At 41.0% G+C, this 19,843-nt stretch overlaps 1 long non-coding RNA gene across 1 annotated transcript in view; it reads right to left on the bottom strand.

Annotated features, from left to right (window-relative positions):
- LOC116747334 overlaps positions 1 to 19,843 on the bottom strand; it is a 115,942-nt gene that overhangs the window by 61,789 nt on the left and 34,310 nt on the right. Inside the window, exons 4-7 of the long non-coding RNA XR_004347989.1 lie at positions 10,933 to 11,059; positions 8,266 to 8,454; positions 7,905 to 8,069; positions 7,738 to 7,792 (exon numbers count right to left, since the gene is read on the bottom strand). This is a non-coding gene — a long non-coding RNA (uncharacterized LOC116747334). The remainder of the gene's footprint in view (positions 1 to 7,737; positions 7,793 to 7,904; positions 8,070 to 8,265; positions 8,455 to 10,932; positions 11,060 to 19,843) is intronic.

The following is a 19,843-nucleotide window of genomic DNA, read 5'->3' as shown; positions in this document are numbered from 1 at the left end:
TTTATCTGATAGTAATACAGCCATTCCCACTTTCCTTTGAATAATATTTGCATAGCATATCTTTTTCTGCTTTCACTTTCAACTTACTTATATACTAACTAGAAAATATAAATAGTAAATAGTAAAACTACTATCTGTCCCTTTCCATACTTTATTAGAACTGAATTACTAAGTCCAGCCCACACTCAATGGAAGGGAATTAATCTCCACCACCCGTAGGGAGGAGTATCAGAGAGTTTGTGGACACATGTTGAAACCACCAGAGCAATTATTAAATATTTTGGGGGTGACAATTTGAAGCTATGCACATATCTTGCCCTCCAAAATTATTACTAGGCCTAGTTCTCTTTTTTGAGAATGGTATTTAGAAAACAAGATGTGGTTCTAGGTAAGCTCAATTCTATTTGAATGTTGCTGCTTTTAGGCCCTGCCAGTAGAGAGAGCGAGGGAACACAGGCATGTAAAATAATCCATGTATACACACATATAAATATTAATGCCTGAATCTACTTACCATTACATGTATATATTTATATATGGATAGATAAGCTTACATTTTTATATGGATATCTCTGATTCTAATCCAGTACCACAGAGTTTATTCTAGCTTTCCCTCCTTGCTTATTTGTAATTTCTTTCTATGACAGACTCTCTGAGTTACCTTTAAAAATACAGATGCCTGGAGCCCTATCCAGCATCAATTAAGTTGGATGCATCCGTATGTTTTAAATATACACCCAGGCAAGACCAAGTACATCATTTGTGGGGCCCAGTGAAAAATGCAAACGTGGGGCTCCTTGTTCAAAAAGCGGGGTAAAAGTGTCACTAAGGTACTACAATGTACAGATTTTTCCTTTCTTCTGCAGCCTTTCATTCAACTTGTCATGGTATTTTCTATTTACTACTCAATATTATTCTAAGTCAGGAAAAAGTAAAAATCACAATTATTAACATGTACCTTACCGTTCATCTTTACATTGTACAATACCAGTTTTAAATAAAAATACCAGAGCATTTAATTCATATGCAGGATCACCAAAATTGCACAATTTGTACTGCATGCCGCAGCCCTGGAAGGTGCCTTGAGCTGGCCAGAAGAGATGAACACAAAGTCAGACTCAAGAAAGTTAGTTATGAGGAGGAAGAAAGGGTCACCTACACGTGGAGTAGGCCCAAAGGACACTCTCTAGGGCATGGGAAGGCACTCATGAGGCAAGTGTAGACCCTTACAGGCACCTGAGAACCCTACCCCATGACTTGTGTCACATGTGTGTGCTCGGGCTTGACAACTGTTTGGTTTCATCCTTCTTCTAGCTGCTGGCCTGACATGCTGTGCCTTATCAGAGGGCAGGGAAGTTGACCCAGGCATCTCCCTTCCCGAGGCAGATGCCTGCCACCCCATCCGACAGCATATAGGCACCTCTCAAGGGTATTACCACCTCCTCACAAGGATGCTCTAGGTACCTGGATCAGGGATGGGCAAGAGATTCACCCCCACTGAATGTGCGTGGTGCTGTGAACCAAGGGCAAGGATGGTCACTGCCATGCCCAACCTTGAGGGGCTGCAGGGTGCATGCACCTGACTTGACCCTCCCCACATCGAGGCTCCCGCTGGAGATGGATGGACATGGATGCGCGTGGGGGAGGGTAAGGGAGACTCGGGCACCTGGAACGAAGGGAGTGGCAGTCAAGAACCCATCTTGAAGATATGGGGAGGTAATGGGAGGTGGAACCATATGTGAATTGAGCTTCTAAGCCCCCAGTACATTCTCTACTGTCCCACTGGACTTTACTTACAAAACACAGGTTCAAAAATAAAATTATTAAGAATTTCAAATGGCAACCACAAGGCATTAAACCCACAGCATGGAGCCCCCTTCTGAGCAAGGGGCCCTGTATAATTGTGCTCCTCATATGACTCTGAAGATGTCCATGTCCCCTCTCCCCCTCCACCTGCTGTGATTCTAATGTTCAGTCAAGGTTGAGAACTACTGAGCCAGATACTGCAAGGGTTGGTGGTCAAGATGGTCTTGCTCAAACCAGCTCCCAGGCTACCAGAGCCCCTCAGAAAACCATGAATGGAGAGACTGACCCAACAGTAGCTGAGAGGAGGAGACCAGACTGTGTATCACTGCCTGAGGCTGTCATTACAGAGATCACAGTAAGGAAGCAGGGAGGTCAAACAATCAGTTTTAAAGAGAGGCTCTCATTCCTCTCTCTCTCTCAGAGCCCACAGCCTTACCTCAGTACCTGCTGGTTGCATGTTGGCCTGCCCTGTCCAATGTGAGGGGTTTTAAGGTACAGGTTATATACATCTAAGCAAAGTGCAGGTACCAGCTAAGTCAAGGAGGCCACCTTTCTCAGCAACTTATTTTCTTACCTATTTTACCCACCAGCAGGTTAGGCTCTTAGCAAGGAACCCTGAGGCTGCTCCAGGCAGCCATCTTAGCCTCAGTCCACAGCTTATCAGCTGAATTCCAGAGGCAGAATATACAAATCCTCTCACCTCTAGCCCCTAGCGTGACATAAGCTCCTCAAGGGGTTTCTTTCCTTTTCATTCAACCTTGATTCTTTTTTAAATTAAAAATATTATTTTTAAATTTTTATTTATATTGGAGTATAGTTGATTAACAACATTGTGTTAGTTTCAGATGTACAGCAAAGTGATTCAGTTATACATATATATGTATCTATTGCTATATTTAAAATAGATAACCAACAAGGACCTACTGTATAGCACAGGGAACTCTGCTCAACCTTGATTCTTTTTAGAACATTTTAGCCTCTGTCACCTTCTGTAGCTAGCATAGCAAACACTCACTTAATATTTGTAGCCTAATTTGCTTGCTTCTGGCCTGCTCATAGTCCAGGTCTTAGAGTCTTTCTCTTAACTTCCATCGCCTTTCTTGGTTCCTCACTCAGGCAAAACTCCTTCCACCTCCTAGCGTTCTCTTTCTAACCTCTCTCTGGTACCCTAATGGTGCTTTATAATACCAAAGTATCTGTATTTACATTACAGGGCAAAGAAATAAAATGAGAAAATATACACACTGGGGGACTAATCACAGGCCCTTTCTGCCACTTTGGTCCTAAAAGTCAGTCCCCTGGGGAAGATGGACAAGCGCAGTGTCAAGAACCAGAGCTCTGGAATTTGAATCCTAAATCTGCCTCTTACCAGGTTGCCGTGTGACCCTGGACAAGTTACTTAACATCTTTGTCCTCTGGATTCACTCTCTGTCCTGTTTTCCTCCCCAGGAAACTGGTATGGATTATATCAACAGGCTTGACTGGTCCCTGGCTTCTGGTTGGATTTGGTCAGAAAGGAACTCTGGCCATTGATCAAAGATTGGGAGAAGAGTGTAGTTTCCTCCTAGCTTCCTGCCTCTGAAGTCACTCTGTGGGGAGTTAGCTATATCCCTTGACCAAATACCACTGCTCATCCAAAGGCTACCTGCTCTAGAGGTCTCTCCTTCCAGACACTCTTTCTAGACTCTCCTTTCCTTCATGCCTTTGGGCCTGGGTGATAGTGGTGGAGTAACAGCCCTACTATATTAGCCATAGGGTATTTCGCTAGCCCTTATGGCTTCCCTACACCCTGCCTATGTCTTGTAAATAGTCGCTTTAGTAAACCCTTCTCAAACTATCCTGACTGAAGTGTGCCATATTTCCTGTTAGGACCCTGACTAATGCAGAGCCTTACTTCCATTGCCTTTAAAATGGAGATAGCAACACCTATATCACAGGATTGCTGTCAGAATTTAAACGAGACAAGTTAAATAAAAGTATCCAGCAATGACTGGCACAAAATACATGCTGAATTAGCTCCCTCCTCGTTTTTTCTTTCTTCTTCAAAAGCTACTTTTTTATTTTTGGGTTTGAGTCCTAACATTGTGACTTATGAGCTAAATAATTTTCAACAAGTGCTTTCACCAATCTGAACCTTAGTTTCCACATTTGTAAAATGGAGTTCATTTAACAAATTCATCCTACTAAAATTAACAAAGCTTCTACTATGTACCAGGAACTGTTCTGAGCAGTGATTTAAGACTATCCGTCTTGCCTGTGTCACAGAATTATTGTAAAGATCAAAACAGCAATGAGTCCTTAAATACCACAAACTTCCAAAACTCACCCAAGATGAAATAAACAGTCCTATTATCATTAAAGAAATTGAATCTGTAGTTGAAACCTTCTGAAAAAGAAATCTTCAGGCTCAGATGATTTCACTAGCAAATTCTATACAAAATTTAAAGCAGAAATAACACCAGTTCTATACAATCTTCCAAAAAATAGAAAAGGAGGAAATGTTTCCCAACTGATTTAATGAGGCAAGCCTAATACTGATACCAAAATCAGACAAAAACAGTTCCAAAAGAGCAAGCTACAGACCAATATCCCTCATGAATATAGACATAGACATCCTCAACAAATATTATCATATCAAACCTAGCAATATATAAAGAAATAATACACCACAATCAAGTGGGGTTTATTACAAAATTACAAAGTTGGTTCAATAACAGAAAAATCAGTCAATGTAATCCACCATATTAGCAGTCTAAAGAAGAAAAACTACATGATTAGAGGCACACCTTGGAGATATTGTGGGTTTGGTTCCAGACCACTGCAATAAAGCAAATATCACAATAAAGCAAGTCACATGATTTGTTTGGTTTCCCAGTGCATATAAAAGTTGTATTTATACTATACTGTAGTCTATTAAGTGTGCAATAGCATTATGTTTAAAAAAATGTACACACCTTAATTTAAAAATACTTTATTGCTAAAAAATACTAACCATCATCTGAACCTTAAGCGAGTTCTAATCTTTTTATAATAATAACATCAATCACTGATCACAGATCATCATAAAAAATATAATAATAAAGAAGAAGATTGAAATATCACAAAAATTGCCAAATGTGACACAGAGACACAAGCGTCCCAAGTGCTGTTGGAAAAATGGCACTGATAGACATGCTCAATGCAGGATTGCCACAGATCTTCAGTTTGTAAAAAAATGCAATATCTGCAAAGCACAGTAAAGCAAAGAGCAATAAAATGAGATATGCCTGTATATCAGTCAATGCAGCAAAAGCATTTGGAAAAAAGTCAATATATATTAGTAATATAAATTCTCAGCAAATAGGAATAGAAGAAAAGTTCCTCAACCTAATAAAGTGTCTCCAAAAAATCTACAGATAACATCATACTTCATGGTAAAAAGACTGAATGTTTTCTCCTTATGACCTGGAACAATGCAAAACATTGTCTCTCACCACCAAGTCAACATCACACTGGAAGTCTTAGCCAATGCAACAAAGCAAGAAAAATAAACAAGAAGCATAAATATTGGAAATAAATAAAATTCTATTTGCAGGCAACATAACTGTCTAGACAGAAAATCCCAAGGAATTGACCAAAAAATTTTCTAGAAATAATAAGTGAGTTTACTAAGGTGGTAGGATATAAGGTCAACATACAAAAATCAATCATATTTCTATATATTCCCAATGTTACCATTGGAAACTAAAATTTAAAAATATACACATACACACACACACCATTTACTGTAGCTCGAACAAAATGAAATATACTTATGTGTAAATCTAACAGAATATGCACAGACTCTGTATGCTAAAAACCATAAAACACTGATAGAAGAAATTTTTAAAAGATCTAAATATACAGATAGATATACTGTGTTAATGGATTTAAAGAAACAACATAGTAAAAATGTTAATTCATGCCAAACTGATCTATAAATTTAATGCAATTCCAGTCAATATTCCAACATAACTTTTTTTTAGATAAGTAAAATTTATTTGAAAAGCAAAGGAACTAAAAGAGCTAAAATAATTTTGAAAAAGAAGAATAAATTGAAAGAATAACACTATCTGACTTCAAGACTTACTGTAAATCCACACTAATCAAGACAGTGTGGTACTGACAAAGGGAAGGAGCCATAGATCAATGGAACAGACAGAGAGTCCAGAAATAGACTCACATGAATATGGCCAATTGATTTTTGACAAAGTTGCAAAAGCAATTCAATGGGGAAAAAGTATTTTCAACAAATGGTACTGAAACAATTTTACACCCATATGCAAAAATATAACCTTGACCTAAACTTCACACAAAAATTAACTCAAGGTGGATAATTGATCCAAATGTAAAAAGTAAAGCTATAAAACTTTTAGAAAAGAAGAACATAGAAGAAACTCTTCATGACCTTGGGTTAGGTAAAGAGTTCTTAGATATGCTACCAAAAGCATGATAAACTGGACTTCAAATTTTTAAAGTTTTGCTCTGTGAAAGACACTGTTAAGAGAACAAAAAGATGAGCCACAGGCCGGGAGGAAATATTTTCCAACCACATATCTGACAAAGGACTTGTATTTAATATATAAAGATCTTTCAAAAGTCAACTCTTTATCCTCCTAACCATAAGATCATTCTAATTCAACCTGCCCTCACTGAGCATGTGCTCTAGGCCAGACCTAGTGCTGGATACTTTCACATCCAGTGTCTCACTGATTCCTTATACCAATCACAATTTAGGTAGTGATCATTATCACCATTTTAGGATGAGAAAACTGAGGCATCAGTGATAAACAGAGAAAAAATAATAAGATTGATGGGAAACTGGAGAGTAAGGCACTTCAATCTTAATCCCAGATTATACCATTTTGATTTCCCATACTGAGGACATGTTATGATTCAGAGAGTTAGTAAGGGTTTTTAGAAAGAAGAAGAGTTTTCACTGAAATAAGTAGCACTCTAGGTAGGAGAAACCCGGTCATCTAAACTAAGCCCAAATTAGGGGCATTTGCCCAAGTTGTTGGCTTTCATGCCTGCAAGATACAGCAGGAGAGACATCAAGTGATTAAAGGAAAGACTTCCTGGCTGACCAGGGGCTTCCATGTTCCAATATATGGATGGGTGAGCTCATAGAATCTTTGTCTTCAGGAGAAGAGATGTTCTCAAGAGTTTCTTTCAGGTTAAGAGATGAAGGAGAATGGGGAAAGTATAACAGAGAAGTCAAAGAAAGAAAACGTACCCAAAATGCCATTTCTTCTGCCTTAGCAAGGTCAGTTCAACAGGTTATCATGCCTTCCCTCTTGCCTCCTTTCTAATTTCATTCTTTAAATCACAGATAAAGTATTTAGCTTCATTACTTTCATTAGACACAATCATTAGTGTGAATCATAGGATCAAAAAGCCCAAGTGCCTTTTGGGAAATTCAACTTAACCAGATTTTTTCTTCCTCAGTCTCATAATATGAACAGTGATGTGGTGATTTGTCTATCCAAGATCATCGACCCCATTGCACCTTTTAAAAACCTGTCAAAACTGGTGTTGACGAATGTAGATACTGGCTTCAATTTTAAATAGACCTTATGGCATAAATAATCTAACACTAGACATGATTCTAGTAAGTAGAGGCGAAGCCAAATGGGCTACACAAGTATAAAGGCGGCCCCTGTATTAGGGAGAGTTTGAATCACATCGCATTTGTGTGAAGGTTTTCCATTTGACAGAAATAGATTTAACACAGTCCATTCAAAACAGTCTCATTGCAATTCATTGGGGGTTTTAAGAAAGGTGGAAAACCTTAAACAGGCACACTTTATTCTAAAAACCCTTTGTCGGATACCTGTACACATACAAAGACAACAGTCAATAGCAAGAATAAAGGTTTTATCTCATTTCCACAGTACTTTTTTCTTAATATACCTCCAATCAGCAATGCTCTACCTCTGGAATTCCAAGCTCAACTTGCATCTAAGCACTGTCAAATGAAAAGGAGATAATAAAATTACTAGTGTGTTACAAGGTGATTAAATTTACATAATGCCTCTGGATTTGATTAAATGCCAGATCCCCGCTCCAAAAAAAATTACCTGTAGAGGCATTAAATCTTACAGCCACACACTTCACTGCATTTACGCTTTATCCACAGAAGCTCCGGTTTATCTTAGCAGAGATTACTGCCAGCCCTCCACAGGAACACAACATGTAGGTAATGCCTGGAAGCTTATTCAGGAGAGTGGCAGGGACTCACGTAGCTGATTTTCAGAATAAATATCAGAAAAATGTGAGAGAGACAGTCATTGTACTCATCCAGAGAAAAGACCACAGTGCAGACTCAGAGGCAGATTTTTCTACTCTACTAAAAATGGAAGGGCTTCTTAAAATGCTATCCAAATACTTTCTCCCTAAACCCAAGGCTTTCCTCCCATTAACAAACTCTGAGGAGCTCACCATGGGCTTGCTCTTCCAGGAGCACACTGGTGAGGAGTGAGGCCACAGTGTGCCAGATTTGAAATCATTCCTGTCAAATTGGTAAGACGATTTATGCATGTTCTCTCACCCTAAATATTAGCGCACGCCAGGATCGCATAGTGGGGCATTTTCTCATCACTCAGTTGCTGCACAGCCCTGGATGGCAGTCTTTGAAATAAAAACATTCACACAAACAAGTAAAAAACAACAAAAACCTATGCATTATAGTTTTAACAGGCACCAAAGCATAAGGCGCTATGATACAAATTTTGGAATACCTGCCACACCTATTGAAAAAGATTACACAAAAAAAGTGCTCTTGAACATCATTTGCCTCTAGACCAAGCCATTGGAAAGGGGCTGGTACTGGCTCGGAAAAGAAATGTGCCTTACCGCTTTTCAATGGAACACTAAGAAAAGGGACTATAGCATCAGCATGTTGCTCACTTACTGGGTCCAAACTGCTTTCGTCGGAGAAAATTGATTACTTCTCTACCAAGACTGATGTAAACTAGTCATTCCACATATTCCTAGCTTCAGTTAACAGAGTCTTAGCTGGGGAAGTATAGAAATCTAAACTCTACCAGAGCTCTTGGTGTTGTTCAATGTTCTACACATCCATCCCTTTCAAGGGATCCTACTGTTTGCTAACACATGTGCATCAATCCCTTGCTAGTCATTCACTGAGATTTAGAGGTAGCTATGGTCTACCTACAGCCTACCTACAGTGTGCCTGCACTGCATTCAGTGAAGGTAAGACTCGGGTTTCAGGTCAATGCATTATCATTAAATCATAAACAGTAACCACAATTGTGGCAGGCAGGTTGCCTCAGCAACCTGAAACAGTACTTTAGTATATGTCTGATGGACGGTACTTACAAAATAACCTCCTAAAAAGTGCCATTATTGGGCTATTTTCCAAGCACACAACAATTTGAATATAAAAAGACCAAATTCCCAATTGCCGGCACAAAGTAAAGTCCGTAAACTAGTGGATTAACATTTTCTAAGCATTTTCTAAGCATGGCCCTTAAAAATATGTGTGAGCACAATAGATAAATAGTTGTCAAGGATACAGGATGTGTTTTAGTATTTCCAAAAACTCGTATTTCGTTAGTTTTTATAATAATCATTTGGAAGGCTAAAACTAAAATTTGTTTTCCTGCAAAATGTTTTTCTTTATCACACCGGTTTATTATGGAAGAGTTGCTGTGAGTCATGAGACTGCCTTGTTCCATTTTTCTTTAAAAAAAAAAATCCCCAGGGAACTCAGGGAATTAAACTCATAAATTTAATTTCAATATCTGGTAAGCGGTGGGGACAATTATTAAGGCAGTCATTTATGAGTACCTAGGGGAAACCCGAGTGATAAACAGTAGTCAGTATGGATTCTTCAAACACAAATCATACCAAACAAAGCTAATTCCTGTTCATGACAGGATGACAAGCTGAATGGTGAAAGAGGATGGAACAAAGTTAACATATCTTAGAGACAGAAGCATCTGATGTAATTTCATCTAACATTCTTATAGGAATACCACAGAAAGACAATAAATAGAGCTAGTAAAAGAGAAACCTAACGTAACAGCTAGAACTGGTTTAGTATAAACTCAAAGTGAATGGAACCAATGACAGGGTAGGATGAATTTCGAACGCAATACCACCCAGATCATGAACAACTACTCTCAGGTTATATCAACATGGATTGTAATCTTAGTCAATATAATCAAAATACATATAGCTACATACACTGTTGGGGAGAGAAATAAATTAAATGCATTATTGATACATTGGAGCTGTTTAAATCAATCGCATGTGTTGTGTATTATAAAGTCAAGTATTTCCCATATAGAGAATCTTCATCAAATGAATACGAATGTAACTGGAAGGTATCCGTCTGTACAAAGAGGCCACTGAGAAGCACACAGAGACTGTGATGATACAGAAGAGATTCCTCTTTGTTTAGGGGAGGGTGGTAATCCAAGGCTTCTTTTGTCTGCAGAGCAAGTCCATAAATGGTCAGACTTACCTCTCCAGTTGTATTTCCAGACCAATCGCCATTCCCCTAGGCTTTCACACCTGAAGGCTGTGTGGTTCCTCAGCCTAAACTATCTTTTTTAAAGTGCCATTAAAATGTCTTCCTGTAATAGTCTCGTCAATCCTTTAAAACCAAGCTCAAAATCTTCTTTCAAACATAATATTTCCAGATCCCCTAATTAAATTTAATTTTTCACTCCTCCAATACTCCCACAGCACCTTGTTTAAACTTCTGTATATACCTTTATTATTATCTTCCTTGTATGAGAGTGAACAGTGTACATGTTGACTTCCCTGTTAGACTGTGAACTCCTGGAGGGTGAGAGCCATGTCTTAGTCATTCTTTATCTTGTTCACAGCAGGTATTCGACAAGTATTTGTTGAATTGAATTGGATTGGGACTGGAATAAACACATCATCTAGACATTTATTATTGCAAAAGTCCCACAATTCCAGGGCAACTGCTATTGGTTTGACCTTTCCCTTTCCAGGTTTTCAGGTTTATCTTCCCATGCTTGGAATAAAATAAAACTGAAAACCTGAAAATAAGTAAGTAAATACTCTTCCAACTATTCAATTTCTATCAGTTAAGAAATGAAAGGCATTTACCTGACATCTAGAATGGTCTTTCTTTTGGACTCCAAGGGACTTAGAAATTCCCAATTCAGTGACTGGGCCATGACGTCCAGATTCTGAATCCCCAAAACAAGAAGGCAAGGCAGTTGGAGAATCAGGACTGGAGATAAAAAAAAGAGAGAGAGAGAGAGACCAGAATAGAAATCATCTCCTAGTTACCATGTACTTTATCTTGGACACCTCATTCAGATCAATCTGAATTCCAAGAGGCAACACCCAGGGAAGGCAGCATTGGTAGGGAAAGTGGAGAACTCTGATCTGGAAAATAAAATTAAAGACCACTTCCCTCTTGTAGATTGGTGGTTTTGGTCAAAGTAGGGGTTGTAAGCCTGTGTTTTTAACTGAGGTGGAGCATGAAGAGATTAAACAAAAATGCCCAATAGCTGCTGATTCTGCCTGAGGTCTTCTAACAGTATTACACAGGAAGGACTGTGGGGCTTCGTAATGTGGGAATCCCTTTTCAGCTGGAATTGTAAGCAGGAAGCGCCTCCTCCCACCCAAGATGCCCTCCATGGCTTAGCTCCTAAGAATATGCTATTCCAGCATGCGAGAATTCAGCGCCACCCTCTTGCACAGAGCCTAGCATGCAGCACATACTCAGGAAGTGGATGTTATGGCCTGTCCTTAGAGAAGCACAGGCTCACAGATAAACTAGGGTTGCTCTGTAATGACTGGCTAGCCAAGAAGTACTTGCTGACTTAGGGAGACAGTACATGTGCTGGTTAAAAGCACAGCTTCTAGGGTCAGATGAACCTGGGTTCAAATACCAGCTCTTCCACCTACTAGCTGTGTGACCTTGGACAATGTCCTTAACTTTTCTGTGCCTCATCTATCATTTGGGAATAATTATTGCACATCCCTCATGAGTTTGTTGGAAGGATTAAAGGAAATGACACATACAAGTCTGATGTACAATAAGTGTTCAAATAAGGGTGTGCTAGAATTAGCAGTTCCTTGAGGGAGGACTCAAATTGTACATGGCCAAATGAAAACTAGTAAGGACAGAACATGTCCAAATAAGAAGAACTTTATAGTCAATGAGGCTGGACCAGAAAATATAGGCTGAAGCTGAAGGAGAAACTCTTATGAAAAGGAGGAAAGAAACTGTCATCAAGGGTTGAGACAAGCCCTGGAGGCTGGATTGGCAGCTCCCTTGAAAGTGGTCCAAGGCCAGAGTGGATAAATGGTGTGCAGGTAGGGAAACCGATCAAGCTAATTTTGATTTCCCTGAAGCATCTGCAAGCCGTTGGAATCCTTCAAGTGTTGGAATGCATAACTGGGTAACACCCTCAATATACAGAAAAGGTAAAAGAAACCTGAGGACAGTGAATGAAAATTGAGTTTATATATTCAAAAAATTGGCCATCTTTAGTGCCCTCTATAGAAAACTCATCAAAACCTCAGGGCTTTCCTAAAGTCACGTTTAACCATGCAGCCTTAAAGGGAATCAGCAGGACTGCATGTACTGACGTGGAAAGCGTGCCAAGATATATATACGTAGAAGTGAATTTATAAAACTGTTTCTAGCTCTAGCCAGTGTTTCCTGAAAAAGCATATATGTGTATGTATGAACCTATATGTATATAGTTGCATCAATGTATACATACATACACTTCTGTATGCATAGAAAAGTTCTGGAAGGATACACAAGAAATTGTTACTGATGATTATGCCTAAGGAGTGAGACTAGGGACGTGAAGGGGCTCTTCATTTCATATCCTTTTGTACTGTTTGCATTTTTACTATGAATATGTATTACATTTATAATTTAAGAAGGAACAAGACAGAAGAGAATAACTAAAACCTCAGACTATTGTACGGTGCTTTGCATGAAGTAGAGCCCAGTAAATGCTTCAATGAATGGATGAAAGTCACTCAATTGTCCCATCAGTTGGTATATGGGAAGGGAGAAAAGGATATAAAAAGAAAAGAAATAAAAGGGGGAGAATATAGAGATCACAGAAGCAGCCTGGAGCAGTTTTCACTACCTCAAAAGAGGAAAACTAGAAGGAAAGCTACCAGAGGAAGGAGCTGATGAATACCTTCCCTGCCCCAGTGGCACCTGTTGGCCAAGATTCCAATGTACTTGGCAAATACTGTCCGCAGACCTATGAGAGGGTGTAAACAGAAGGCTCTTTAAGGAGCTGATCAAAGCTGGGCTGTGCTCCAAACAGGGAAGGAGCGGATCAGAAGTTAATGTCCTCCTCCTGCCCACAAAAGATGCTTTGCCATGAGGATGCATCTCAGTAAGAAGCCCAGGGACTCCATGGAAAGTGCAGTAAAACATCCCATATTGGTAATGATATATGCCATTTGCAGAACACTACGTTCCCAAATATGAGAGTTTATTTTAAAATGTCCTCCCACAAAGAACAGTACAAATTAAAGGTAGAAAACCCTATTAGGTCATCCACTTTCTCCTAAAGGCCTAATGCAGACTATATTCTGCCATATAAATCTTAACGCTTTCAATGATGTATGAGGAGGATTTACACTAACGAATCCTAAATGGAAAACACAGGCACAAAGCGGCCAATACTGACCGCAAAGGAAAGAGAGTTACCTTTACTGATTCATCCCGAACTCTGAACTGCCAGGATGTTTTTTAATTTATATTTTTTCAAAGAGTTACAACTTCATTGTAGGTTTAATGGATGGAGCCATCAGAGTCAAGTTAGAACAAATGAACACATATGGCATTTTCATTGATCAATGCAATTTAGTATGCTCATGGCAGACAACTAAATTCCTCAGCAAATATGGGGAGAAACAGGGAGATCTGGTGAACAGCAATCCAAGTGTGCCTTTATTTTAACAAGGGCAAATACTCTTTGGTCAAGGTGGCAAGGTGGCTGGACAGTGCTGTGGCTTTCTTGCCATTAGAGAATTCCCTAGGAAAGCTAATTAGCTCTCCAATGAAACTCATTTACACTGATCATCTTCAACTCTGTGATTTAGCAGTGAGGGCCCTTATAAATATGCTTTTAAATTTCCTTTTACTTCACTTTTCAGACTCTTCTCTTTTCCTTCCTTGTGATCCAGCTGGGAAAAATAGGAATGTTTCCTAACTTTGGGACAATTACTCAACAAATGACCTATAGTAAAACCACAAGGGGAATTCAGACTTCTATTTCCTTCTCCTTTCTTTTCTTCCTTACTTATCGTCTGGCCATCTGAACGATCAGCCTGGCTGCACCACCAACTTGCTGTGTGGCCTGGAGAAGCGTCTTCTCCTCTCCAGGGCTCATCTGTACAATGAGGAGCTAGACCAAACGAGCAGTCACTTGCGATGGCGTTGACTCTATTAAGTCTGAGTGAGAGGACTCTCAGAAGTCCTTCTTGACCCCATTATCAGCCGGAAAGAGCTGGAAGCCCTCTCTAGTCAGATCCCCAACCCCTGGTGGAGGACAGCCAGCCTTCAATGTTCTCCCAGGGGAGTAAAACTTCTCTGGTGTAAAAGTGAGAGCCTTCCACTGAGGCTCTGGTTTGACCTCTCGGGGATCTGCGTCAATAGAGGTTGTACCAACCAGCTTCTGTGGCACAATAGATACTCACTTGGTAGACAGAGCAGAAACTCAATTAATACTTTGTGACTGACTGACAACTTCAGTAAAAGAACTCACAATGACCACACACTTAAGGCTCTGAATGATACTGCAACTGTCTCTGCCCTAACTACACTGCCATCTTTATGTGTCCGTCTCAGTCAGGGTTCTCCAGAGAAACAGACCAATAGGATGGATAGATACAGATGTGTATATACACATCCTGATAATATACACATATAAATACATATATACACATATACATGTATATATAAATACACACACACATGCACATATATATATATATATATATATATATATACATATGGAGAGAGGGAGAGCAGGGCAGTATTTGAAGGACTTGTTTCACATAGCTGTAGGGGCTAACAAGCCTGAAGTTCGTAGTGCAGGCTGACAGGTAAGAAATTCAGGTAAGAATTCATGCTGTGGTCTTGAGTTCAAAATCTGCGGGGGCAGGCCAGGCAGGCTGGAAACTCAGGAAGGGTCTCTATGTTACCATCTTGAAGCCAAATTCCTCCTTCTTTGGGAAACCTCGGTCTTTCATCCTAAGGCCTTCAACTGATTGGATGAGGCCCACCCACATCATGGAGGGCAATTTGCTTTACTCAAAGTCAACTGATTTAAGTGTTAATCACATATTAAAAAAAGATTTTCACAGCAACATCCAGATTAGTGTTTGACCAGACAACTGGGCACCATAGCCTAGCCAAGTTGACACATAAAGCTAATCATCACAGTGTCCAAATGCGGCCTGCCTTTGCTGCTCACCTAGGCCACTTACCACTCTCCTTTGAATTGGGTTTACCTTGGGCTAGCCGATACTGGCCTTGTACCCTTTCCCTGGTCCCTAAATCCTGCCAGACCTTATAAGAATAATCCCTCACATTCGTTCCACTCTTCTTTTAACTGCTATTAACTGCTTCCAAAATAGCTTCAGTCTGAGCTGCTAGAGCAGCGACAGCAAGTGCCAAACAAAAAGAAGGCAGTAGCCCCTGCACTCTAGCTCAGGAAATTCCTCTCCTTCAAACTTCCCTGTGCGTCGGCTCTGCTGGCTCCCTAAAGCACTTGGCTTTGTATTCTATCTCCCCAGTCTTCTCTGGCTCCGTGTCACACCACTTGCCTTATTTCTGACCTGCTATTCCCTCACTGATCCCAATCTTTGCTGTCCACCAACACTGGGCAAGAGGTTCCATGTCTATGGCTCCCACCCAGCTGGCAAGGAAGACCGAATTGTCTGTAGGATGCATTACAGTTCTTAAAACACTTACATGTTCACTGTCCACTAACTGGCATTCTTGACACCACCCTGAGAGCTTATAAATGAGCAAAGATATTATCTCCACAGAGCCTCATTTGGCAGATGAGGAAACTGAGGTTCAGAAAGAATAAGTCCTTGGCACAAGGGCATATAGCTGTAGCCACTACGCGTGCCCCTGCTATGGGGGCTGGGATCCTGGGTTATTTCATTAAGCCAGATGCACCTTTGCAAGGAACTGAATACTACTAGGCTGACTACTAACAAGAATAACGATCTCACCTTAGATTCACATGCAACTTTGCTTCTCAAAAGATCTCAAGGACATTTTTCACCTTTCACCTAATTCTCTCTTTCTGGCTCAAAAATTCGCAACAGCATCTCTTCTCCCTACCATAGGCTACAGAGATACAGAAATTCTCCCTCACCGTCCATCTCATACTTTTAACTTGAATTTATCCTACAAAGTCATTGACTGCAAAGTTTTATGAGGCTGTTTTTTAACTGGCACACAGTGGGTGAGTCTGGACACAGCAGTTTCCATCCTGAGGGATGGGCCCAGGTAGGAAAACCTGGCCCAAGAAATGTCCACAAAGACTTTGTAGGCTCTAACTGGAAATTGGCTGGGGTTGGGATAGACCAAGCTGGGGAGATCCAGGACCCAGAGACCAGATAGGCCCAGGAAGGCTCTAAGGGTAGGATCTCCAATGACATACGAGAGGTAGAGGCTAATAGGCAGCATCAGGAAGGCCTGGAAGTGAGTATCAGGGCAATGTCCCCACAGAGCAGATGGAGACACCTTAAGAGGGTCTTGTAATAAGCAGTAGACAGAGGTCCAGGCAAGGCAGGCAGTAGCTTCAGTGAGAGCCAGTAGCAAGCAACAAGGGGCTATGCTGGACTGCAAGGAGGAGGCATTGTGGAGTCTCAGACACAAGCTATAGAGAAAGATCTCTGCAGGCTGATGGGCAAATCCAGAGAGGTCTGGCAGTGGCCAGGTTCAGACCTGAAGACTGAAAAGAGCAGCAGAGTTCCAGTTTTCCAAGGACAAGGACACCTAGTATGAAGCCAAGGCAGGGACCTAGGCTCTCTGGTAAAAGAAGAGTGGGTAACAGACAAGCAATGAGCTCCTGGGCGTGGAGGAGAAGGCAAGGGGTTGGTCACGGGAAGATATCAAGAATCGATTTATTAGGACTGAGGCACAGAGTCTGAGAAGAACTTACAGCTACGCTGCCTCAGTGACCCTGGACCCTTTACGTCTCCCTTGAATACAGACAGGATGGGGCTCAGAGCCTTGCTGAGTGCGGCGATGGCCTACCTCTGGAGGCCACATAGGCCCAGCTGTGGGTAAAGGAGGTAAAGGAGAACTGAAGGAGCACGAAGCCAATAACCAATCTCCTTATAGGGCTTGTGGAGTGGAGACAGCACTTCCCTGACCAGAGGAAAACCTGTAAGAAAATCCCCAGTCGTACAAGTCACCACCTCCCTGATCCAGGGATCTCGTGATGTGAATCTCTCCTTCTCATTCCACAGGGTGTCAGTAAGTACCCTCCAGAACCAAAGCAGGGAGAAACTTAACCCTAAATATTCCAGAAGCCTAGAAGGGGAGAGCTGGAACAGTTCAGCTTCCAGCACTAGAAATATGCGGGACCTGAGACCCAGAATCCCTTTAGAGACCTGCCCAAGATCGCACAGTGATTTAATAACAGAGGCTGGGACTCAGGTCTCCTAACTCAGCCCGAAGTTATTTCCATTAAATCCCAAAGATGAATATTCCAACACCGGTACAAATCTGAAGATAGCTTTGTGGTAGCCCAATTTCCATCCATGCCTTGGACAATCAAGCTGATTTATCTCATTTGATTTCAAAACACACATTTATAGATATAGATCAATAGGGAGTAGGGAGACTTCAGCAGCCATTATATATAATAAATTAACTTTCCTTCCATAGCCTGACTTACACTGTCATTTGAAAAATAAAGGAAATACCTATAATATGCACCTCACCACAAAGTGTGCTATATTTAGTAAATCTCAGTAGCGTGTTAATCTCAAAATTCCAGTATTTCCCTGTTGCTATAGTTATGGCATCTGGTTAAATCAGAGTTCAGCTGCTTTGGGCAACGCTAACACTGATTCCAGCCAACTTTGTGCTTTGTTTCTAATGTACTACGAGGAAAATGGGAGCAAAACACTCACTTTCCCTCCTACCCCTTCCCAGGAGCAAAGCCCCTTAGCTAGTCTGGGTTAAGCAACATATTGACACCCCAGCTAGCACCAATACAACTGGAACCAGTGAGTCCCCAGGCACTGATTTGATGATGCAAGCAGCTCCAGGTCTATAGTGGGGAGTTACTGTGCTCTGGACGTGCTAATATGCCAAAGCTATAATATGCTCACCCGGAGAGTTTTGATGCCTAGTATACAGTTGTCCCCCGGTATCCACCCCCACCCGCAGATACCCAAATCCAGGGATGCTCGAGTCCCTTATATAAAATGGCGAAGTACAGTCTGCCACTTGTATCCATGGGTTCCACATCCTCAGCATACACGGAGGGCTGGCTGTGGCTGGATGTTTGAGTGTCAATTCCTTTTACAAACATATACCATTTAAGGATTCCTGGACAGGACAAAATGTGGACTTTTAAACAGAGTCACTTTGAGCTACACAGCCTTCCATTTTTGAATTTCCATTTTGAACTCCTATTATTTGAGAGCTTCTTTTGCTTGCCTTTCAAGACAAGTTGTCTTACGTAGGTTTCTTAGGTCTAAACACTGGGCCCATTAATGGGCTCTAACCTCTCTACATAGGCCTCTATTTCCCTTACTCTGAATAGTGACTTGGTCTCCAAATGTTATTCTGGACATTTACGGCCATCATAAACACACAGGACAGAGTATTTTCAAAGTGTGACAATAAAATCAATAACATATAAATTATGGCATGGATTTGAAATGGCGGGCCATCCTTTAGGATTGAAACATAGAGTTAGGCCCATTTTTTAAAAGGGCATTTAGCAGGTTTTTTATAATCCTTTCTCTCAGATGTTAATTTTTCCGTGAACGTTTCACGGGTACACATTTTCTGGAAACTATAATCTGTATCTGAGTTTAAATGGACTTTTCAAAAAATCATTCATACACAGATACTGAGATTATTCTACTGATGTCTAAACGTATTGGTGATGGATACTTGTGAAGAAGTTCTGATAGCAGACTCTTGAATAACCCTAAAGAAGCATGTTTTCAAAATGGTCCCTCCTCCTTTCTCTGACTATCTTGGAGTGGGATGCCCTCTTTTTTTTTTTTGCTGTACGCGGGCCTCTCACTGCTGTGGCCTCTCCTGTTGTGGAGCACAGGCTCCGGACGCGCAGGCTCAGCGGCCATGGCTCACGGGCCCAGCCGCTCCGCGGCATGTGGGATCTTCCCGGACCGGGACACGAACCCGCGTCCCCTGCATCGGCAGGCGGACTCTCAACCACTGCACCACCAGGGAAGCCCTGGGATGCCCTCTTGATGGACCAACATGCACTGGTTTCTGGTAAAATGACTATAGAGCTTATGCACTGTGCTACATTCATTTCATCTGGGCTGGCAGACACAACTATGATAAATGACTCTGCCTTTGAGATTGAAGATTATCATCTGGTCACGCTGCTAAGTCCTCACTTAGCTCTGAAAGTCCGTCACAGAGACAGAACCAGGGGCAGGACATCTTCACACAAGGCCAGTGGCCCGTCTCAGTTACTGTAACTTCCACCTGGAAGCCCTCAGCTTGAGAGGGACCTAGATTCATGGGAGGTCTGCTACTGTGAACTTTTGGGGGACTACATAAATATGAAATCTGGAGATTGGCACCCTTTATTTTTTTTTCAAATAAAAAGTATCCACGGAATGCCTTCAGAGCGTGTGCCATGTCTCTAATACCCCAGAATCTTAGCAATAGCTCCCGATTTTCAACACTTGAAAACTCATGTACACTGCTCACATGTCAGGAGGCATTCTACCATTTTGAATTTCTATTTATACTGATATTGATTGCAACAGTATGATTACAGGGCAT

The sequence above is a fragment of the Phocoena sinus genome, chromosome X (genome assembly GCF_008692025.1).
Source record: "Phocoena sinus isolate mPhoSin1 chromosome X, mPhoSin1.pri, whole genome shotgun sequence".
Lineage (NCBI taxonomy): Eukaryota > Metazoa > Chordata > Mammalia > Artiodactyla > Phocoenidae > Phocoena > Phocoena sinus.
This window is presented reverse-complemented; position numbering and strand designations above follow the sequence as displayed.